The sequence below is a fragment of the Protopterus annectens genome, chromosome 1.part0 (genome assembly GCF_019279795.1).
Source record: "Protopterus annectens isolate FY-2018-M chromosome 1.part0, PAN1.0, whole genome shotgun sequence".
In the NCBI taxonomy this organism is placed as follows: domain Eukaryota; kingdom Metazoa; phylum Chordata; order Ceratodontiformes; family Protopteridae; genus Protopterus; species Protopterus annectens.
Window position 1 is genome coordinate 1512924802 of NC_056725.1, and position 25158 is coordinate 1512949959.

The 25158-nt window shown below is 43.0% G+C and overlaps 1 protein-coding gene across 1 annotated transcript in view; it reads left to right on the forward strand.

The window, feature by feature from the left end:
- Positions 1-25158, forward strand: part of PHF10 (PHD finger protein 10) — a 539251-nt gene that overhangs the window by 113280 nt on the left and 400813 nt on the right. The window lies entirely within an intron of this gene.

Genomic DNA, 25158 nt, shown 5'->3' on the forward strand with positions numbered 1-25158 from the left:
TGCTGAACACCTTGATTAGGCTGACTTCAGTGTGCAGAACCCACATCCAGTGGTGGATCATTTCTACAGACTTGTTAGCAGATGTCATCTCTCTCCACTTTCTCCTACAGCACTTGTTACCACGGACTCTTCATTGTAGATTTGGAGGAGGGACGTTGTGAGAGAAAGATGGTCCAGGGTACTTGGACACAGTTAAAGGTCAGCCTTCACATCATTGTCCTGAAAATGAGAGCAGTCCTTTTGGCGCTGCAAACATTTCAAGACTTTCTTGTGGTGGATGTGATTTTAATTCAGACAGATAATATGTCAGTGGTCTGCTACATCAGCAGGCAGGGGGAACAAGGTCCTATCCATTATGTCTAGAGGTCATGAGGGTTTGGCAGTGGATAGTGTCTACCTGTTTTATACTAGAGACTTCCAGTGTATACTGGCAGACAGAATGAGCAAGTGCATTCTTTTGCTTCATGAGTGGTCCCTCAATCCAGCAGTGATAAATGAAATCTTCAGTCACTGGGGCAGACCTTGCTTGTGACTTGTTTGCTTCCTACCTGAACAGCAAGTGCAACAGTTATTTTGCCCCAATTCCTTCACAGGATCAGTCCCTAAGGGATGCTGTGATTTACAGTTGGCCCCAGGTCTCCTTTATACCTTTCCTCCATTTCCTCTGATTACAAAATTAATTCAGAAAGCCAGAAGGTGCAAGGCCAAAGTGATCCTCATTGACCCCTATTGATCTCTAAAAGTCTATTTCTCATACCTTTAGTCTCACCTTCAATCCACCCTGGACACTAGCTTACAGGCTAGATCTTATCTCCCATCCTTCTGGGCATCCTCTCCCAGACCTAGAGATATTCAAATTAACAGCTTGGTTACTGTAAGTCTAGCAGTGGCTGTTTTCAGAAAATGTAATTCATATTGTTACCTCCTCACAAAAGTCTAGCACCAGAAGAGTAGGGCTACAGGGAAAGGTTTGGATTCCTTCTTGAAAGGAACATTCCTTCTTCAGCCCCCTATTCGAGAGGTTGTTCCTGCATGGGATGTCACAGTGATGCTTCAAGCCCTCACACAGCAAACCTTTGAACCAGCAGCTTCCGTAGATTTAAAGTTCTTGACATAGAAAACAATCTTTTTGATAGCAGTTACTTCTGTTAATGAATTTCAGAACTACAAGCTCTCTCATGTAAACCACTACGTTGGCTTTTCATAAAGATAGGGTATTCCTACAAGATCCTTCTTTCCTTCCTAAGGTAGCATCCAAATCCAACATAAATCTTTGCATTAATTTACCTGTTTTCTTTCCAGAATTTTCCAGCAAAAAAGAGTACACATTGCACTTGATGTTCATACTTTAGGTTTTACTTGCATAGAACTAAAGACTTCAGAAAATCAGATCCAAATCAAAACTGGGATGTGGCGTATGAAAAGTTACTCTCTTAAGATGTTATATTTCATTTGTGTATGACAAGTTGGGTTTACCCCTTTCTAAGAAACTGACAGCTCATTCAACAAGGGCAGTGGCAACTTCTGCAGTTTTTCAGTGTCCTTTTCCCATTGATGAGATTTGTGCAACTGCTACTTGGTCTACAGTGCATACCTTTGTGCCTTATTATAAACTGGATGTATAATCCAGAGCTTGTCCCTCCTTTGGCTCTGCTGTTCTCAGGAACATCCTTCCTTAATTCCACCATGGAAATTATGTAGCTAGGATTCATCCCATTCATTCAATCAGACAAAAATGTACAACATCAGGTATGAAAGTTATGTACTCACCATAACAATAGATCTGTGTTGTCCTATTTTCATATACATTAACATCCCTTCCACCACCCCCCTTCCAAACTGTCACCTTGAAGATCCATGAAGTACAGGTAGTCTCTCTATGGGAGTCTTCATCTCTTAACCTCAACAGGTTGGTTACCCTTCACCTTTCAGTTTGCTTTTGGTTCATATTTTATTAAACTGCAGTTATTATTACTAGTTACATATATTCTTACATGGGCCAAACTCGATCGGAAGCAGTTTGAGAATGGCAAGTTAATTATGGGTAGTGGAGGAGTCAAAGTCTTGGATCTGAAGGTTTATAGGTGGCGAGGCTGGATCTGAGGCCCATTCATTGAACCAGACAAAAAGAGGACAACAAGGCTCTATCATTATATTGAGTACATAACTTTCGTTTTCCTAAACACAGGTAAACAGTCCAGGAAGCTTTAATCAAGTGCCAAATCCTTTACACCTGTCAGAATAATAAGAAATATCTCCTAGCAGTCACTAGATATAGAAGTGCTGCAGTGATACCTTTATCTTCTCCAGAACCATAACCCCCCTCCGTGTATAGCTACCCCCCCGACATCATCTGTCTTTGAAGTTCACAGTAATTGTTTATCATCTGCATTAGACTGAGACAGTATTTCATAGTAATGTCCAGCAAAGTTTAACAATATCTCGTCACATATTTTAATGTGAATTAATCATTTAAGTTCTCTGACTCTCTCTGTTTTTTTTTTTTTTCACAGTGTTCACCAATACTTAGAAAACAGACACTTGACACATCATTGTGATGATCTGAAGGCAATAGACACTATGCTTTCAAGTGCATGTGATTCTGTTGTGTTTTAGGTTTCTGGTCTTAGCTACGTCAAACATTCTTCCCACATGTCAGCATTTTGTGTAGGAAAATTTGAAATGCCTACCGCTGACCTACATATGGAATACTTAGGCCATTAGTAGTAACAAAACTTGAAAGGTTAACTTCAGTAAATGACTTGAAGGATAGCACACTTCCAGACATTTATCAGCAGTCATTGGTCAGTGTAGGTTTAGCACTGTAAGTGGTTAGTATTGCAGCTTTAGCAAGGTCCTGTGTTGTCACCAACCCAGCTAGCACAACAATAATGCCAAAAAGAAAAGAATCTGCTAACAGAGCAGTATTTGGGTAAACTGGAGCAAGAAGAATAAAATCATTCTTTTCAAACTTGAAGACTTGGCAAAAAAAAGATCTTCCTATCTTTTCTGTTACTGTAGTACAGCAGTGTTACCAAAAAAAAAAAAAAAAACATAAGTGATAAAGTTATTCATTTATTTAAAATGCCACACAAGCAACTGTTTTACTGAATATCGGGACATTGCCATCAATGCCGAACTGTAGTAATAAATTAATTACTGGTACTCCAGTTCATTTTGGTTACACCTTGTAAGAGTTTGTGCCTGTCTGGAGCAACTGTCCCCTTCACCTTGTACAAACCACATTTCTGCTTTTAGTGCTGTCAGGAGCTAAGCATTTAGACAAGGTTCTTGAACTGTATATAGTCTCACATGATTTTTGCCAAGTATTTCATTACATTCCAGTGTCCTAATGTAGAAAATCATATGTCTCACTAAGTACAACACCTCTGTAGAACCTTACTACCTAGAAAACAAAAAAGGAGAAATATTATCCTCTAAGCTGATCAGGTGCAAATTTCTAGAGCCAGAAAGGTGATTGCTATCCTTATTGTTTGCCTCAGTCAGTCAAGGCATTAGCACATCTGAGAGCGCTGCAGTTCAGGCATGGGTTGATGATGAGGCCAGCAGGAGAAGTAAAGTAACTAGTATCTTGATTTAAAAGGGCCACTCAGAATTTCATGGCAGCCAAATATTTTAAGATGGAGTTCATTATTTTCTGAGAAAAACAAGGCAGTTGAGAGGCATGTAGACACACACATTATATCTCCCATGCACTTAAGATGGCCGATATAAGTAACTGCCAAAAGAACAAAGTTCTGCATCTGGCTGATTACTCAAACAAAATTTGTGAGATGCTGCTCATATCTTGCATGCTAACGTCTTGTCTTTCTCATATGAAAATCTAGGTGTAGGTGCATGTGCATGCTGTGCCAACAGAGCATTTCTCTGGGTACAATATTTTTAATGGAGCATTTTTCCAGTTTGTTTAAAAGTCAGTGGCAGAGCATTATTTTTTTTTAATTTTTTTTAAGCTAGGCTGGACCATGTCACCTTATGCTGGATCTCACACTGAATGTGCTGCTGTATTTTTGCATCTTTTTGCTCGTTTCTACATGGCAAAGGGAGAGAGCTGTAGATGGATGTATTCTTAAATGACAAGGAGGATTCCTGTGTATCTTTCTGCCTTTGTCTGGTTACTATATGCCTGCTGGAAGTATTCAGAGAGGGCAGGCCAGAACCCATTTTTACACCGCAAGAAATATAATTTCATGCTCTAAGATCAATGCCAGTTCAGGAATTCATTTCCACTTCCAAGCCTGGCTGCTCTTGTAACCCATTTATCCTGCTAGGTCTTTTGAAAGCCATTTTAGAAGAAATTGGTACCGTTCTTCCACTAATCAAACCTATGCTGCTAACTGGGAGAGGTTCTTCATTTGGGAAGAGTGCCTTCTTCTACCTTATGCTGCCTCTTTGCCTCTGTCTTTAGGCCTTCAGGTGGCTCTTACATGTCTCAGACACCTATGTAGCATAGGTCTTAATTATTCCATGCTCAAGACCAGAGCCATAACTAGGTCATCTGACACTGTGAGCAGTTACAGATTGGCACCCCCCCCCCCCTTAATGTTATCCAACCCAAAGTTGAAGACTAAGAAAAAAAGGTCTTTAAGTTAAAGACCTAAAAAAAAAAGTTATCTATTTGTAACTGCAATTATAACAAGCTGCTTGCTGCAGTCGTGAACATACTGGAGTTGAGTTTTGAGAATTCAGTATACGCATCCATTAAAGAAGCCACAGTATTGTACAGTGATTTGTATATGAATGCCTGTACTGCAGTCGTGCTCCACTGGCAATTACCAATTTCATCCCATAACAGCTTGCACCCTTTGTCTCTCCCTAGTTACAGCTCAGGTTACATACATTGCAAACCGTCAGAGCCTTGTGGACAGCAGAACTATAGCCCAAGAAATACCTGTCATATTGCACCTTAAAGGGGGTCTGCATCTTCACTTGCTTTTGCAAAACCCTTCTTGAGACTTGAAGTTCATAATTGACAGGATTACTTTTCCTTCCTTCACACCAGCTGCTTTGGTGAATTTGAAATCTGTTTTATGGAAGACGTTTTCCTCTTGGCTCAGTAATGCAAGGCACTGATGCCAGAGTGTGACTCAGACAACCTAGAATCAACTAGTGACCTGAGTGCTGAAGGAATCAGTCAGTAGGATGAGAGTGTGTAGCCAGTGCTGGCTTGCTCAGTTTAGGGGAGGGAGTTGTCTCATTTTGTTGTCATGCTGACACATGATGGAGGCCAAGTACTAAAACATGCTGTGTAAGGGCTAGGACAATTGCTTGGCTCTGCCATACAAATCATAAACACTGTAGCAGCCGTTAATGTTTTCATGAAAGCAAGCCTGTGCATTTCAGATGCCTTTGCAGCCCTCTCCCCTTCAGGGGGAATTTTTGTCAAGACGACAGATGGAGGGGTTAGGGTCCATAATTGGTAAGGTCCCAGAAGGATGATTCCTGAGATCCTCAGCTTTTGCCACCTTTTCCACTGTTGTTGAACAGTGGAAAGTGAGGAGCAGTGGATTGCCTAACTGAGAAAAAATTAGTTCAGCAGAATGTGAATGAGAAAAGTATAAAGAATAAAAAAAAAAATGGAAGACAATTTTATTTGTTGCCATTACCTCCATTGTTAGTTTTAGATGGTGGCCCTTGGTAGAGAATCATATTTGTTTTTAATAAGGAGTGTGTGTCCCTCTGATTGATTCACATTTTCTACTGGAAGTGGTTTCCAGCTTTTTGGAACAGAATATTGAGTTGGGGGAGAGGGCTCTACATAGTTTTGAAGTCCATTGTCAGCTCACATTTTATCTAAGGAAGGGTGCAAGAGTTTATTAAGGTATACCGTCATTATGCTGGTGTGGGGCGTGGTTATTGCTGAACAAAACTTTTGCCAATATATTGCTAACTCTGTGGAGCTTTTCTTCCCGCATCTCCACTAAAAAGGAGATTTCTACTCATTTGGACTTGCTGGTCAACAATAGCAGTAACTAACTGACTCAATCACTGCCAGTGGGCAATCAACTATCCATTTGCCATTGCAAAGGTAAATCTACTAGTGGTATGTCTGCTTTCATTGCTTCAAGAATATATCCACGGTTTACATTTGTGCCATGACCACATGGTCATAAGTACATATTTTCACCAAGCCGCTGTTTGAATTGTGATTCTTGGAGCCGAGTCTCATTTGGCACTTTAGTGCTTCAGGAATTGGCCTTCTGAGACTTATCGCTTTCCCTGTTGTTGCAGCTCTAGGCAGTTGGTTTGGGTACTGCTTGGAATTCTTTCTATTAATCAATTGCAGAGGCCTTCTGTTGTCAGGTATAACAGATGCATACTTACCATATCAGTCGGTCTGTAAGGAATGCTGTTTGCCATGGATGTTTTTTTTTATCTTCCTCCTACCCCCTTGTGTTGGGTGGTCGCACTATCTAGACATATCATCCTGAAGTCTTAAAGAGTTATATAAGCTTACATTCTATCTCTCTCTCTCTTTTGTCAGTTTATTTGTAATTCAGGTAAACCCACTGAGTTTAATTGCCCCTTTTTCAGTGGGGTCTTGGGAGCATTTCTGATGTGACCTGCTGTCAGAGTATTAAAGTGGACAGAGAAACCTGAAATAATACAGAATGAAGTTTGTTAGTAGCTGATAGCCTTAATCCTTTGCACTAAACAGCTCTTCCTGATTACATCCTTAGGTGATGTAGCCAAACTTGTGAGAGCAGGGGGTGGGCATGCCAACTTCACCTGGCAATGTGACATCAGGGTGTTTGCTAGAACATCTGCTCCCAAGCATGGAAGTTAGGGAACACAAGAATTTTAAGGCTGGAGTCTCGGTAGAAGAACTCTCAACAGTGATGAACTGTAGATAACACTGTCATAAAGCAACCAATATAATATGTATGCGTTATGTTCACATTATTCTTTTATGTAAGTAACTGTTTGATGATGGCAGAATTCCTGTCAAGATAAAGTAGCTCTGACCTGGAGAACTATTTTGTAAGGCTAACTAAGATGATTCATTTCCTGTAAGCAGTTCTAGATTTATTGACTTCAGAAATGCATCTTTCTCCAGAAAATGAGAGAGTGAAAATTGATGACTTTATATTTAGCAGGTTTGTTAAGTGCTACAGCAAGACAAACAGCCCAGGGCTCTGTGGTTAATGTCCTTCATATATGACGATGGAAGGAAATGTAAAATCTCATTTGAGGAGGGCTGACTGGCTGCTAAAATATTTGTATGAGAAAGTTTGAGATCCATTGGTACTGCATATTGTAGTATGATTCAAAGGAGTTCATTTGGTGGAACCATCCACATAATCATTCACCAGTGGGGGTTCTTTTCTTCTAGCAGCATCTAACCAGCTCTTGTTGACAGATGCTTGAGATTATTCATAGAAAGCAGAGATGGATCTTTTGTGGTCTGTACATCTAATCTGTCAAAGAATGATCTTTTGTATTTCATAAAACTGAGTTCAGTGATTGACACTGAATGAAATACCGAGGAAGCTACTCTAAGCAACGTCTTATGCAGACAGCACAGTAGTAATATGGTGTATGAACAGGCATTTAGAAAACCATGCCAAGAAGTGGTGGACATTTAGGGAATGGGCAACCGATCACAAACTAAAGTTTAAGGCAATTTGTTTACTGATAAAGCACAATTCTGTGGCAGATTTAGTAAGAAGAATATTTCTGGTTCCAAATGACAACCGAACAATGTTTTTAACATCCCATTAATGATCCCCCTAGCTATTTGCCATAAGTGGCAGTGTTCAGACAAAGTATTTGTTCCATGTGATACCATCCCAGCATTCTCCCTTCCTTGAACAGTGTTTGAAAACTGCTTGTACTTCATGCCCTTTCTCCCATTTTGTGTGATCAAGAAAGTACCATTTAAAACATAGGCAGGTAGACTTTTTTTTCCTGGTGGCACCCAGGTGGGTTAGACGACAATGGTTTACCTTACTCTTACAGTTACGTAGTTGTTAGACCCACTTCTGCATTTTTCCTTCATAAGATTATGCAGTCACAGCAGCAGAAACATTCATATACCCCTCCCTCAAAACTCTCTGCCTTTGTTTGAGCAATGTTTGCTTTTAATTTTTTTATATGCTTTCTATGTTGGCAGAAGTTACTTCACCTGTTAAAGGAAGCCAGGAAACACTTGAAAAATAGTCCAATGTAACCACGCGGAAGAAGTACAGAAGCAGTCTCTTGACTCATAATCTTGCGCACCACTTAGAGTACCAGATTATTTACTGCATTTGTACAAGTCAGACTTATCTTTTTCTCAGTAATGGCACACCCTTCTGCATTTTTTTTACCTGCATGCTACTGGTGTCAACAAGCCCTTTCAGAAAATATTTTTTAAAAGGCATCCTGCGCTTGCTGTCTGTCCAGTGTGCAGTGTTACTTGCTAGTAGTTGGACTTTGATAAGAACAGTAATTTTGCCTCCCTGTTGAACCGTTTAATTCTATAGACAGTAACAGCACATTAACATTTGACTTCTTAGCTACAAACATATGCCCATGAGTACTACCCTTTCTTTTATGCAAATATCAGTTATTTCATGGAGTCAACTTGCTCACCTACTTACCTTGTTTCAAAGTTCAGAAACAAGTTAGTGTCCACTGCACACCTAAAATGTATACTGTCGCATACATGAGGTTTGGAAAGAGCAAAGGATTTCAGAAACTCATCATAAGTGGAATAGGCAACTTCTGGCAATGGCACTGGAGCATGTTTTGCTTGGCAGTCTATTAGGGATCTGCACAGAAGAGTATCTGTGTTCAGCACTGGATCCCTGCTGCAATAGTCTTAAAGCTATGTGGTTATATCCTGCCAAACAAATTACTAACTTGCTAAATTTTCAAAGCGTAAGGTCACCATCTACATGCTGTAACTGCCAGGAAGTTGAGCAGAGCTCCATGTAAAAGACAGTTAAAATGGTAAAAAGCTTCAGAGTTTTCTTGCTGCAGAAGAGTGCTCTTTCTGCAGGCTTCATAGAGCTGATGGTTGGCTAACATGCCTTTAAGGCTAGAAAGATAAGTTCCCTATTAGGAAAACCTTCCACTAAATTATTTTTCTGAAGAAAAAATTGTGAAAACATATTTATCTTTAGCTAGAGATTTCAAAAGGGATTGTATCCTGCCTTAAGTATTTTTCTGTTTCTCCACTGACTGTTAATTGGAAAAGAAAAATATTTCCATGTATTTTGTCACTGGTAACTGGTCAAAACAGCAGTAGTTGGAAGGGGAGTGGTGTTCAGTATTTCTCAAGCTGAAGATTCTTTTTCTGAGGAAAGCATTTGTTTAGATTTACATTCAGTATAAGTTTCTTTTCTGAAACTGTAGCAAAGTGAAAGATTTGTTTAAGTGGGAACAGATTGAAATCCCTAACTCTAGTAGAGGTTTTATGATTTGTTACAGCTGGATTTTTCTCAGTTTGTTGCAGTTGTCCCTCCCATTTTATCAGCTCTAGAGGATGTTTTCCTGCCGTTGGATGCCTGACAGTCAAGCACCTCCCTAAAAAGTCTGTTTTTTTCCCACATCAAATCCTGCAGTTTTCTTCTCAGCGCCATCTACTGCTGATTATGTTGGTTGGAGCGTTTGATAGATTTGGGATTAAAGTTTTTTTTCTGCTGTTTTATCCTTCAGAAGATGAAATTGTTAGGTTCTTTTGTTAAAAATATATATTTTACTACCTTCTTTTTAGAACGTGTTATTGTGAGTGTTTCTTATATAACCAAGCACTTGGTGCTCTCATGATTCTGATAATGCTCTATCCAGAGTTGCTGCTTCTGTTTCAGTTATGAAAGATACTGTTTGGTTACATTCTCAAACCTTTCCATAAGATGTTAAGTCATTCTGCTGTGGTCCAAAATATTTGTTGCTAGAGGCATGCTGATTTAAGGTTTTTTTTTTTCATATCTTTCAGCCCTGTGCGTCTTCCTCTTCCCAAAAAATGCCTGTGTGTGTGTGTGCGTGTGTTTGTGTATGTGTATACATATATATATATATATATATATATATATATATATATATATATAAAATCATGATTGATTCTCCAATCATAACCACATTATTATATGTTTGAGACATGGGTACATATATATATATATATATATATATATATATATATATATAAAATCATGATTGATTCTCCAATCATAACCACATTATTATATGTTTGAGACATGGGTACATATATATATATATATAAAATCATGATTGATTCTCCAATCATAACCACATTATTATATGTTTGAGACATGGGTACATGGATGCCAAGAAATTTGCTTAAGAGTTGAATATTGGCATTCATGTTGAGAACACATCATTTGAGGTTATGATGGGAGACCGATCATAATTATTTGCAGTGCATAAAGCTTTATCTGCTCCATGTATTACTGTACTAACTAGAGAAAAGAAAAAAGCGCAAATTGTTTTGCATGCTTTCAAAGCCAGTAAAGCCATGAGTGAGACTGTCAAGCACACAGTAGCAGGACATTAGTCATCTTATTTCTTTAATATTTGTGAATTAGACAAAGGATTCAAACCCAGGCAACAGTTTTAAATATTGATCTGAAGTAGGAATGTTCATTTGTCAGCAACCTGTGGGTTACGGATCCGATATCGGATCCGAGCCGGCAACTTGTTTCAAGCTAATGGATCTGAGCTCCTAGCCCCTCCCTTCACCCATAATCTCCTGCTAACCCTCCATGACCTCAGATCTAGTTTGCCGCGCTTGTGATGGCTGGATCCTCTTCAGAGCTCCGCAGATAAGTGAAAAAAAGTTACCTTTTTTTCTACATTTTTCGTCAGAATTTAAATTTCTATTTTACATTAATACTTTTAAAGTGTGTATGAGTTAGGTTCCCTATATTTTTAATTAATACCCTCCCTTCGCTGGTCGCTAGTGTGCGAGTGTGTTTGAGTGTTTTTTGGGGCCTGTGTGTGTGTGTGTGTGTGTGTGTGTGTGTGTGTGTGTGTGTGTAGTTTTATTCCTTTTAGTTAAAAAAAAAAAAAAAAAGGGAATGGCTGAGGCCCCAAAAGCCATATTTTCTAAATGTACCGAGTGTGGCCATAAGCTCTCCCCGGCTGATGGCTACACTCTGTGCGTTCGGTGCCTGGGGGTTGAACACCTCACCTCGGGCTGTACTATCTGTGCAGTGTTCAACCCCAGGGCACTGAAAGAACGGAGGTCGAAGCTGGTCCTGGCGGGACTTCTACCCCCGGATTCAGCTTCGGCCTCCGCTACTGGGACTCAAACTCCCGCTAAAGTGTCGGAGGACAGGGAGGCCAGGAGGGAGAAACGGAGGGAGAAGCACCACAAGCGACGGGCCGAGACCTCCGTTTCGGCCCCGCCAGCTAAGTGGGCTTCTCCCTCCATTGCTTCTAGGTCTCCTCCTCCTCTGCTCCGATCCCCTTCTTTCTCCCCAGGGCCCGAGGAGGAGGAGACCCGATCTCCGTCGAGGTCATCGAGGTGGCATTCCAGGCCTGCCTCGGTGGCCTCTTCGAGATCCACATTCAGTTTATCTGATGCAGACTTGGACCGGATGATGCGAAGGTTCATCCAGGCCCAGCTGCAGATGGGAGTGCTCTTGCCTCCCCCCCCCCCTCAGGGGGGGAGCTCGACACCTTTTTTCCACCCAATTGCTCCTTCTCCGACCCGCTACCCGGGTTCGGAGCGCTCGAAGCCAAGCAGCCTTGGAGCCGGGGGTGGGTCGGCGCCGACAGTACTTGGTACGTCGATCCGACCCTACCCTTGAGTCTATCGGATCCGACCTCTCGGAGCCGTGGTCCGAGCTTCGGATCCAGGGGATTCAGTGTGCCTTTGGCTCCCTCCAGGTCGGAGCACACTGGTCCCTCAGATCCGACGGTCTCGGCGCCGGCTCCAATCCCTTCATCGGATCCGAGTGGGAGCCGACTTTCAGATCCATTGGAGAGTGGCTCTCCCTCGGCATTTGATGTTGTGGAGAGGGCTCTGTTGAGAGCATCCGGAAACCCGGTCCTTGCATCGACTCCTCCCTGCACTCCCTCTCTGCTGGGCCAGGCTTCCATCACCCGGCCAAAGGGACAGCCTGCTTCGATGTCACAGATAGTTCCATTGGAACAAGATGTTGCTGGCGAGGCCTCCTCTGACAGTCCCCCCGAGGAAGCTCCCCGCAAGCATAAGTGTAAAAGGAGGCACGTGGACTCCCCTGAGTCCTTAACCAAGGACACGGACTTGGAGGAAGGGGAAGGCTCCCCAAGATCACCCCCTGAGGATGTCTCCTTTGGAGACATCATGGAGATGCTGAGAATCAGAGGTGGGTGGTCTGCCCCCAAGTCTTCCTCTGACGAGTCCGTGTTTCTGGAGGCATTCGAGGCAGGCCTGTCTACCTCCTGGGTGTTCCCTCCAGCCGATCCCCTGGTGGACCTTATTACCACCAGGGCATGGAAGGATCCGGACACCGTGGAGCCAATACCCAAGCGACCGTATAGGATTCTTAGCCCCCCCTCAGACTGGTCACATTGGAGTAAGGGCCCCCCTGTAGATGCCATGTTGACGGCGGCAGCCACAAAGAGGGAATTGGCTCAGGAGAGTCCCTCAGTCCATCCACCGAGCAAAGAGTCCCATTTGATGGATCGCTTAGGGAAGCGAGTCTTTAGTTCAGCGACCTTCTCAGTAAGGTCTCTGAACTATATGGCCCATGTCATCAGGATGCAGCGGGATCTTATCAAAGAATACGCTGCACCCCCCCCTCCCCCCCGAGTCCATGTCTGAGGAGGATAAACAATTGTACTCCACCCAAATGGCCACTCTGAGATCTATTTCAAACACCTCTATGCGGCTATTGTCCCACGCCACAGAGGGAGCCGCTAGGGCCAGCGGAGCAGGCCTAGTCATGAGACGTCAGGTCTGGCTCCGTCATTGCGACTTTACGGAGCCCTTTAAAGCGTCCTTCGCGAACGCCCCCTTTGATGGTTCTGCCCTTTTTGGCAAAACAGTTTGCGAGACGCTTGTCCAGAGCGAGAAGGACAGGAAGATGTTGTCTGCTGTCGGAGTCCGCTTCTCTGCTCCCCAGCGGTCCTTTTCAAGGAACCAAAAGGGTCAGAAGAAGATGTGGTTCCGAAAATTACAACATTCCCAACTAGCTCCGGACAACCAGTCCTACCGTGACAGAGGTGGACAGGGAGGACGTCGCCCTAGGGGCAGAGGGGCTCCGAGAAATTTCGGGTCCAGAGAACCTTTCTCTGAACGGCCCGCGCAGCAGCCCTGAGGGGTTGCCCAGCTGCTCCACTCTGGAGGCAGTCGGGGGGGGGGGCGTTTTTCAAAGCATCTAGCGGCATGGGAGTCCATCACAACAGACCGTTGGGTGCTTCGCATCATATCCAGAGGGTACAAAATACCAATTCTCCATGTCCCCCAATCCAAGAACCTCCCCGATGTACCACCCGATCACAGGGAGGCCGCAGAAATACAGCAGCTGCTAAGAAAAAGAGCCATCCAGCCCGTCCCCCAAGACCAGCTCGGATTAGGGTTCTACTCCAGGTTCTTTTTGGTGCCAAAAAAGACGGGGGATCTGAGACCCATCCTGGACCGTTCCCGCTTGAACCTGTCAGTAACCAAGGAAAAATTCCGAATGGTCACTCTTCAATCTATCCTCCCCCTTCTGAGGGAGAACGATTGGATGTGCTCTATAGACCTCAAGGATGCATATTACCACATCTTAATGGACAAACGATCCAGGAGGTTCCTTCGCTTCCGGCTGGGAGCCAGTCACTACCAGTTCAGGGTCCTTCCCTTTGGCCTCACCACAGCCCCCCGGGTGTTCACCAAAGTGTTAGCAGTGATTGCGGCCCACCTGAGACTCCAGGGAATTCAGGTCTTCCCGTACCTGGACGACTGGCTCCTGACCGCACCAACAAGGCATCTACTTTGCTCAGCCAGAGACTTCTCTCTCCATCTAGCCCCACAACTAGGCATTACTATCAATGTCGGTAAATCCCTACTGGCTCCAACACAGATCATAGAATTTATAGGTGCCAGAATAAACACCAGAGATTTCTGAGCCTTCCTAACTGCCGAGAGAATCAGAAATCTTCAACTTCATGTGCGGGCTATCCTTCATTCAGAGGCTTCACCAGCGGAATTGATCCTGAGGGCACTAGGCTCCATGGCAGCAGCGATTACACTCCTTCCATGCACCAGTTTGAACATGCAAGTCCTGCAATGGACTCTGTTAGTGCAATGGTCCTTCCTATCCCTTCCTCTCCACCATCCCATTACTATCAGCAAGGCTTGCAGAAGGGCGCTACTATGGTGGCTCCAAGCATCAAACTTCCATACGGGCCGTCCCTTCTGCACCTCTCCCCCTATCGCCACGGTGACCACGGACGCTTCCCGCCTCGTGTGGGGGGGCATTACTCAGGCAGGACAGTCCAAGGCACGTTGAACGATACAGAGACCTCCCTGCATATCAACGTTCTGGAGATGAGAGCGGTGCTGTTGGCGTTGCAAGCACTTCAGAGCTTCCTCCCCGCAGGAACGATTGCAATTCACTCGGACAACATGTCAGTGGTCTGGTATATCAACAAACAGGGGGGAACCAGATCTTATCCTCTTTGCCGCGAAGCCATGAGAGTGTGAGAATGGGCGATCTCCACCAACCGCTTTCTGATTGCAACGCACATTCCGGGGAGGACCAACATCCTAGCGGACAAGCTCAGCCGCACCCTTCTTACCCCCTATGAGTGGTCTCTCAATCCTCTAGTAGAGAAGCAGATATTCGCAACATGGGGGCAACCCTGCTGCGATCTTTTTGCATCTCCATCAAATGCCAAAGGCGACAATTTCTTCGCTCTAATCCCCCCACCAGGGGAATCTCCAAGAGACGCTCTGGTGCATGCTTGGCCACCCGGTCTACTCTATGCCTATCCTCCTCTTCCAGTGATGATACAACTCTTACAGAAAGCCTCGCGGTTGGGGAGCAAGATGATTCTCATTGCCCCATTCTGGCCTCGACAAATTTGGTTCCCTTACCTGTGGTCTCACCTTGTGAATCACCCTTGGATTCTAGATCCCATTCCGGGTCTCATCTCCCATCCATTGGACTTGCCAACTCCAAACCTGGACAATCTGAAACTGACAGCTTGGTTGCTCCAGTTCCACTCCTAGTTAAGACTCCCGGTATCTCTTCACCAGTCAAAGCCATCCTCGTGGCAGCACATAAGCCCTCTACCAGGAAGGTATATCACAGCAAATGGAAACATTTTTCCATCTGGGCAGAGCGCCGCGATCTAGAACCCTTTACAGCTCCTCTTCCATCCATGTTAGACTTCCTAACTGAACTCTTTCAAGAAGGTGCTAGTTGTTCAACTGTCAAACTGCAATTGGCAGCCATTTCTCATTATCATGTGGGACATGATACAGGACCCTTGATGTCAGCCAAATTGTGTAAAACCTTTCTCAAGGGTACCTTTTTACTTAGACCTCCTGTAAAAGAAGCCGTACCCCCATGGGATCTTACTTTAGTTCTTCAAGCCTTGACTGCTCCACCCTTTGAACCCGCTGCTTCAGTGGATCTCAAATTCTTGTCATGGAAAACAGCATTCCTTGTGGCCATTACTTCAGCGAAAAGAGTGTCGGAACTTCAGGCTCTTCCTGTAAAGCCTCCATACCTGATTTTTCACCCTGATAGAGTGTACCTCAGGATCAATCCCTCCTTTCTTCCCAAGATAGCTTCAGAAACCAACATAAACCAATCCATAAATTTACCGGTTTTCTTCCCTAAATATCAAAATAAGGGTGAATACAAGCTGCACTCATTGGATGTTCATAGGCAGCTTCGTTTTTATACCCATAGGACGGCTGGCCATAGACAATCCGACCAGCTGTTAGTTTCCTTTGCCAAATTTAACTTGGGGAAAGCTATTTCTAAAGTATCTTTATCTCGCTGGATTTCCCAATGTATCCTGCTAGCTTATCAAGCCTCGGGTAGACCCGCACCAGAAGGAGTTCGTGCTCATTCCACTCGCTCCATTTCTACTTCTGCGGCTTTCAAGTCTAGAGTTCCTTTGGTTGATATTTGTTCTGCAGCCACTTGGGCTTCATCTCATACCTTTATCAACCACTACAAGCTGGACCTGCTTTCTAGAGGGAGAGCATCCTTTGGCTCTGCGGTGCTTCGTAATATCCTTCCATAATGGCCACCCGGGGTGCAGGTAGCTGGGGACTCTGTCCCACAGGTTGCTGACAAATGAACATTCCTACTTCAGATTTAGAAGTTATGTAATCACCATAACGTTCCATCTAAGTAGGTAGTTCATTTGTCTGCAACCATTCCCCCCCTTCCCCCTGACCTTCTTGGATCTATTAGTTTTTAGGTATCCTTTCTTGGATATATATGGAGAGGCAAACTCGATCTGAGGTCATGGAGGGTTAGCAGGGGATTATGGGTGAAGGGAGGGGCTAGGAGCTCGGATCCATTAGCTTGAAACAAGTTGCCGGCTCGGATCCGATATCGGATCCGTAACCCACAGGTTGCAGACAAATGAACTATCTACTCAGATGGAACATTATAGTGAGTACATAACTTCTAATTCTAATGCACTTAACATTTTAATAAAAGGGCAGATTTTGCATTAATTTGAGTGCCCAAACAGTAAGATGTATGAAACTGTTCTGGCATTTTTGTCTGACTTCAATTCTTAGTGATTTACCCGAAAATTGAGCATGTTTGAGGGACAGGAGAAGTTGAGAGATGTAGACAGCAATGTAGAAACAAAGCTGTTCTTACTTTTACTGCCCTCAATTAGACGCTTGTGCTGTGAGTGAGTACTTGGCATCTACTGGGATACCCGTTTTTAACAGTGCTTAGAAAGTTGCTTAAATTTATAAGCACTGTTAGTATCTGGTCTTGCACTAGAGAGGCATTTAACTATATTGCCTTTTCCCAACATTGGACCATAATAACAGTGCTCCATGTACTGTATGTGTGTATACACAAACACACACCATCACTGCATTTGTATGAGCACATACAATCTAATGCTAGTACAACAATGCAGTTCATCTGTTAGCTTATACAGTTAAAATCTGGTAGTACTGGCAATTAACTCTAACAAGCAGAAGCTTAGATTTTGTTGTGTATAATTCTAAAAATCACTTCCTGAAACATATGCTGATGTTCTTTGTGTTTCACTGTTGCAGTCATCACATTTGGGTTATCTGCTTGCAGTAGTCCTCAGTCGGCCTGATTATCAAAGTCTTGGGTCCTGCGTCGGTTGCTGTTTCATCTTCCATGACGTTAGGTAGTCAAGGGTATAAAGCATGCAGCTGACACCATTACATCAGTCTTTCTTGCCGTGCGGTGCCCGAAGCAGAAGCAGTTCACAAGTGCCAGTTGGCCGACTCCTGAAATTTTCGTTTTCAAGTTTCAGAACCGAAGTCTTCAACTAAGCTAAGTAGCCTGTTGGGTAAACTTTTTCTTGCTCTAAACCGATGTCAGTAAAAGTTGTTACTTGTATTTCTTGTGGAGAGCAAATACCTTATAAAGATTTTCATTCATACTACATTCCTCGCTTAGGCCCTGACCACGACGTACCTCGCTGTCGGTTTTGTGCCTTATTTAAACAATGAACTATTTGTCATCGGTTTATTTATGCTTCTAAATATTTTAGTACTCAGTTCAGTTATCCAGATATGGCTTCGGTAAGCCACCCTACTACCGACATTCCGAAAAAACGCAAAGGTAAAGACAGAGACAGACCGTATAGGTCCAAAGCTGCCAACGCTTCTCCTAAGCTAGTCGCCAGTACTCAGTGAGGTGCTTTTGCAGCCCCTGATACCCGCTACTTCAGATTTGCAGGCCTCTACTGAGACCCATTCGGAGTCCAGTATGCCGCGAGATGCTTCAACTGTGGAACCTGCGGATGTCTCTACCTTGGATGGGTCCGGAGTCACTGTGCAGGCACCGGCTTCTGAGGGTGTATTCAGGTCTACTGACTTAGGTTCATAGGTTAGTACTAGGCTAACTGCCCTTGTGAGCCATTTTAAGCCTAGACAGTTATCCCCTGTGAGATTCAAACCCTGTACCTTGTGTTTTAAGGCAAACACCTTAACCATTAGGCCACCCTCCCAACCCCTTGCATATTAAACCAACGCCATCTTCTTCTTCAAGGCCTAAAACTCGATCCACGCCTAGAAAACCGATGCCCAGACCGCATAGTCAGGCCTCTATGCCTAAAAAGCAAATAATAAGAATGGCTGAAGACCTTATTACTCTAATCAGGGGAAGCCACCCTTTCCCCTCTAAGAGACCTAGGACTGAGTTTTCTTATGATTCTTCTGATCAGGACTCTGAAATTTCTGTTTCTTCTGATGACCAGGATTTACCATTATCCAACTATGAGGATTCTGATGCAGAGGACTCTATTCCCTCTGCTTCCCCTCCAGAGGATTTCTGTTTTGGTGAAACCTTGCATAATCTTGGGGAGCATTTTTGCTGGGAAAGCCAGGATTACTCTGACTCTAAAAAGAGGCTTAGGGATTTCTTACTCCTGCTCCAACACGGGCCCTTTAGCTATTCCCCCTGTACTGGACATTGTTGATGATGCCTTTTTGGAATCTAGCTTGGCCCCTGACTCTTTACCTCCTGCTCCAAGAAAACCTGTTAGATATTACAGGGTTCCTGACTCTCACAAGTTCCTCTTTAAAAATCCTACCCCATCTAAATAGAGATTTCAGGGCACTGGATAGCTGGGGTAAGAAAGTATACACTTCTGCAATCTTGGCCATTAGGGCCTTAAACTGCCAGTTTCATATGTTAAAGTATCAGCCGCATATTATTGGATTGATTAAACAGAAAATTATGTTGATTCCTGACTGTGCTGAAAATAAAGATTTACAGGATTTAATGCATTCTGCTGAACAAGTTGGAAAACATACTTTGCAGTGTGGTTTTGATTCACTAGAGGCATCTTGCAGGGCTGTTGTCACTTGGTCTGTACTTAGAAGGCATGCTTGGCTTAAGGAGCAGTCTTTGCCAGATCATGTTAAAGCTAAATTGCTGGATGCTCCCTTAAACCAAGACCATCTGTTTGGCAACAAAGCAGAAGAAGTACTTAAAAAGATGGAGGAAAAAGCTAAATTTATGCAGACTGTTAAATATTTCCTGCAAGTATAGCCTCCCAGATTTAGTAGGCATTGGCTCTCAAAAATTGGGCCTGCCCTGCCTCTTCCAGGCCTTCTCAGTCCAAATTCAGAACCAGCAGAACACCCAGGCTTCAGTCCCAAGGTACTCACAGGACTAAGCAGTGAGGGGCTCCCACTTCCAAAGCAAAGAGTGGTAAGGCTACCCCCTATGGTAAACTGCCTCAATGACTTGACTTTAAATCTTCCAAGCCTTGCACAGCTGACTGTTCTTTTAGGGGGAAAAATTGCCCTACAGGCAAAAAATTGGGAACTCATTACCCAGGACAAATGGGTTTTAAATATAGTTTCCCAAGGATACAGATTCCACTTTCACTCCCTACCAACCCCCAACGGTTGGCCAGATCTACCCCCAAATCAGTGGGCAGAGGCTCAAAAGCAAATCCTCTCTCTAAGCATCAGGGATATTCAACCTGTCCCAGAAGAGGAAAGGGGCAAGGTTTCTACTCAAGACTTTTCCTGGTACCCAGAAAAGACAACTCCTGGCGTCCTATCCTGGACCTCTCTATCCTAAACACATTCTTGGTGATCCCAAAATTCAAGATGCTAACTCTCTTCACCAGCTGTTTCTTAAGCTAGGCAAGGATGCCTGGCTGACAACACTGGATTTAAAGGAAGCCTACCTGCACATCCCAATAAGGGAATCTTGCAGAAGATACCTACGCTTCAAAGCAAGCTACATGCACTATCAGTTCTCTGCACTGCCCTTTGGTTTATCTACTGCGCCCAGGGTATTCACCAAGTGCTATCAAACACAGATCCCCTGAATCTGGATAAAGTAACCAACGATAAAAGTATAATATTCCAAATGACAATGTAAGGGAACTACATAATAGAAAAGGGATAGAAAATACCAAAATTCGACTTATTTGTACCTTACTTGAGATCATCCTAGAAAATAATATCTTTGTGTTTGGCGACAAGTTTTATATACAGAAGGTTGGCATGGCTATGGGCACTGCTTGTGCTAATAGCTACGCCAACTTAGCACTTGTACAATGGGAAACTGAGAATATTTTGACAGGTAACGTTTTTGCTAAGTCTATTGTATGATACAAACGTTTTGTTGATGATATTTTTCTGTTGTGGCATGATAACGAAGATAATTTGCAGCAATTTCTAAATTTCATTAATACCATTACCCCCTTTTTTAATTTCACATACAAGTACTCAAGTAGAGAAATAGAGTTTCTAGATGTAAAAGTTACAAGAGATGCACTCACTTATGTTCATACCTCCATGTACAGGAAACCCATTAGAAGGAATAATGTTCTACATAGTAGTAGTATGCATCCTAACTACACTAAAACCAATGTGATCAAAGGACAGATAGTTAGATGCATGAGGCTATATAATGATGATGATAGTTTGTCCGAGGCACTTACCCTGTTAAAACATGAATTTATTGAAAGGGGATATAAAGCCAGAGATATAGACAAACAAATAAAAGTGGCTTGGAATGAGAGAAGAGAGAGGTACAAGTCCTATTATGAGAGGACGAGAACCAACCAGGATAACCAAAGTAAACTATGCCACCAGTACCACAGTAACCATGAATCCAGAGAATGATGTATTACGTTTTCCATTAACATTTGCAAGTAATATCAGTACAGTCTGTGATATAATTAAAAATAATTGGGGCATATTGTTAAATGTGGATGAACTAGAAGATGTTATGGGGCTACACCATCGTTTACCTTCAAAAACAACATGTCATTAAAAAGACAGTTGTGCTATAACAAGTTAGATGGAGACCACTATGCAAGATCTGATAGGCTAGGTACCTTTCCATGTAGAAGGTGTACAGCCTGCCCCTTCATATTTGGAGGGGGGCAATATACACACCCGACTAGAAAGTTCAGCATTGATGCACACTTTTATACAGATTGTTATAGTAAGAATGTTGTATACTTTGGTTTCTGTACAAAATGCCCAGCCTACTATGTAGGTAAAACTAATCAGCTACTCAAAGAGTCCTAGAAACATGTAAGGGACATTAAAAATAAAAAAGAGACAAGTGCGTTAGCGATGCATGTTATAAAGGAGGGAGCCACACACACACCTTCAAGTTTCTAGTGTTACATATCATACAAGATAATAAAAGAGGTGGGAACATGAACAACAAGACCGAAGCCTCAGAACAAGAATGGATAATTAGGCTTCAGTCTGACAGACCACCTGGACTAAATAGTAAGGTTTCACGGAAACCTTTTCTTAGGAACAGGGCTTTGAAACATTGATTATGATGTTTGGTCACATCTTCTAATATTTGTACATATATTTTACAGTTTTACCACTATCTAATTTTATAGAGCATGTTTTACAGTTTTTTACATATATTTTAGTTCACTATTTATATGATTAATTGTTTATATAGCGTTTGTATAGTGTATGCCTTTAACTTTTATTTATTCAGTCAAGATGCTGTTAACTGATTGGATATGACCTAGATGTATCATTATTTAAACAAGAGCAGCAGTTACTGTAGTGCGTCTGAGGAAGCAGAGAGGACTCTGTGAAAGCGCTCACGTTTTATATTTTTAATATTTTGTATTAAAGTGTTGTTTTGCCATGTGTATTCCAGCGAGTTGTTGGCTTTTTTGGAATATTCACCAAGTGCCTAGCTCCAGTCATGGCATTTTGCAGGCAAAGAAATATCCAGATATATTCATACCTGGACGATTGTCTAATTCAGGCAGAAAGCCAGGACATACTATTGAATCATCTGGTGTTTGTACAGAAATTGCTAACTTCTCTGAGGTACACCATAAACAAAAAGAAATCACTTCTTGTACCCTGCCAACAAATTGTATCCTGGTAGCAAGCTTGAACACAACTTCCCAGATGGCTTTCCTCACGCCAGAGAAACAAGTTAATTTGACAGCCTACTTCAAACTTCTGGCTACAACAACTCAGCTATCTGCAAGGAAAATACTGCAAGCCCTGGGGTTCATGGCCTCCTGCATTCTCCTAATTCCATATGCAAGACTGCATATGAGGAAACTACAATGGTAACAAAAAAGCTTATGGTGTCAACATTCTCAGGATCTAGAAGCAATGATTCATATCATACCTTGTATACAGATAGAGTTCCTTTGGTGGGCAGAGGCCTGCCACCAAAACAAGGGGCTGCCATTCACTCTACCCCCTGCTGCCCAAACCCTAACAACAGACGCATCAGACTATGCATGGGGGGGCTCATTTGGCAGGGAAGTGCATTCAGGGCAAATGGAAACCAAGTCAAATGCGCCTGCATATCAATCAAAAAGAAATGTTAGCTGTACAGAATGCTCTGACAGCCTTCAAGGACCACAGTTTTCCAGGGCAATTAATGGTGAAGATGGACAACACCACTATTATGTGGTACATAAACAAGCAGGGGGGAACCCACTCATACCCTCTCTGCAGACTAGCCATGGCGCTGTGGAACACCGCCTTGAGCTACCAAGTGCACCTACTGGCTCAGTTCCTGCCAGGAAAGCTAAATACACTGGCAGATGAACTAAGCAGAAATCTCATGGACCCACACGAGTGGAAACTGGAACCAAAGGTTTTCAGCATGTTGAGAAACAAATGGGGGAACCCAGATATAGACCTGTTTGCCTCCCCCCCAGAACTACTAATTGGAAAAATTCTGCACAAGGACTTCCCACAAACAAGCTTGGAAAGTGGATGCCTTTTCCTTCACCTGGAAAAACCTATCAGTTTATGCCTTTCCCCCTCTGCCTCTCCTCTCCAAGGTACTACTAAAGATCAAACAGGACAAACCAAGGACGATACTGATTGCACCAGACTGGCCACGCCAACACTGGTACCCCCTTTTGTGCATTGTGTCACTGCTGGCACCATGGCACCTGCCTCAGACCCCTGCCCTGCTGTCCCAGCAGGAGGGCCAGATTCTGCACTCACAGCTTCAAACCCTGAAACTGGCAGCCTGGCTAATTACCTGATCTCTCTGTTACCATCCCTCAGTAAACAAGTGTTGGATGTCATTCTGGAGGCAAGGAGGCCTATTACTAGAAAATCTTATGCTGAAAAATGGAAAAGATTCTGTTCCTGGAACCAAACTCAGGGGATGGGCACAGCAGTGCTCAATTTACCTCAGATTCTTCAATACTTAACTGAGATGCTTCACAAGGGCCTTTCCTTTTCCTCCTCCAAAATTCATGCCTCAGCCATTTCAGCTCATTACAACACAGAACCACCCCTCTTTTCTCATCCACTGCTGAAGCAGTTCCTCAGAGGGGCCAAAAACTTAAGACCACCCAGGAGAGCCCCTACTCCAGCCTGGAACCTTAACTTTGTATTGGAAAAAACTCACTGTACCTCCTTTTGAGCCAGCTGCAAATGCAGAGTTGAAATTCCTTTCTTGGAAAACAGCCTTCCTTTTAGCCATCACTTCAGCAAGAAGGGTGTCCGAATTACAGCCCTCATGGCAGTGGAGTCTTTCATAATTTTTCATGTAGACAGGGTGTCCCTCAGGACCAGTCCCTCCTTCATGCCTAAGGTAGTTTCCAGTGTGGCCCTTAATCAGTCCATTCATTTGCCAACCTTCTTTTCTAATCCACAGAACAAAGGGGAACGAATACTGCACTCCTTAGATGTGCACAGACAACTTAGATTTTATTTGGACAGGACTAAACCTCTCAGGAAATTTGAACAGCTGCTGGTTGCATTTGCTGCAGGGGCAGAGGGGAAGGCCATTTCAAAGCAAATCATTTCAAAATGAATAGACCATTGCATTAATTTCTGCCATAAGCAATATGGAAAACCTCCACCACAGCGGATTAGACGACATTCAAGCAGGGCTGCATCTACCTCTACAGCCTTTCTCAGAGGTGACCCTACCAGGGACATCCTAGAAGCTGCTACCTGGGGCTCTTTACATACCTTCACCAAGCATTACCATTTGCCAATTTTCTCTAAATCCAGAGCTGCCTTTGCCACTGCAGTATTGCAGGGCCTTATAGCTGGTCCTAATGCTATCTCATTTCCTCCTCCCATACTTAGCTTTGGGAATCTACCCAAATGTGATGACTGCAACAGTGAAACACGAAGAACATAGTACAGCTGTGTACACTTACCATAAATGTAGATGTTCGAGTGTATTCACTGTTGCAGCCGTAGTTATCCTCCTCCAGCCCCCTGACTTCTATTGGCTATACCTCTGTTCTTGCTTACTATGCTTAAAGCTTTTTGGTGTATTTGCTTTTTTGTTGGAGGTGTAACCTTGTATGTATATGTATATATATATATATATATATATATATATCTATATATCTATCTATATATATATATATATATATATATATATATATATATATATATATACATATATCATTGCTTCCCATTATGGAGGCGGCACCTGACATCTGGGGCAGGAAAAACTGATGTAATGGCATCGGCTGCATGCTGTATACCCCTGATTACCTGACGTCATGGAAGATGATACAGCAACCGATGCAGGACCCAAGACTTTGATAATCAGGCCGAATTGAGGGCTACTGCAAGCAGATAACCCAAATGTGATGACTACAACAGTGAATACACTCGAACATCTACATTTATTGTAAGTGTATACAACTGTACTTTATGGTGAATGCTATGTCTGATGTTGTCCTACTAACTTTCTCTAGAACTTGCCACTATCTAGGAGTGATATTGCTTCCAGTTATTGCAGTACGCATCCTTTCTTACTAGTTGTTACTTCCATTTCTTTTATATCATTATTTGTCGGCATAACTACCTCAGCTTTCTTTCTGCTTTGTTCTTGATGATTTTCCCATTTGTATACTCAATTCCATAGTTTTTCCTATAAATAATTTCAGAGAAAGTAATGTAAAAAGTATACATACTTACGACCCTTCTTGTAGCTAAGCACTGGATATATAAGGTAAGTAATGTCCGTCAAAGTGATAATAGTCAAAAGCGGAGACTTATCAGTTGAAGAGCAC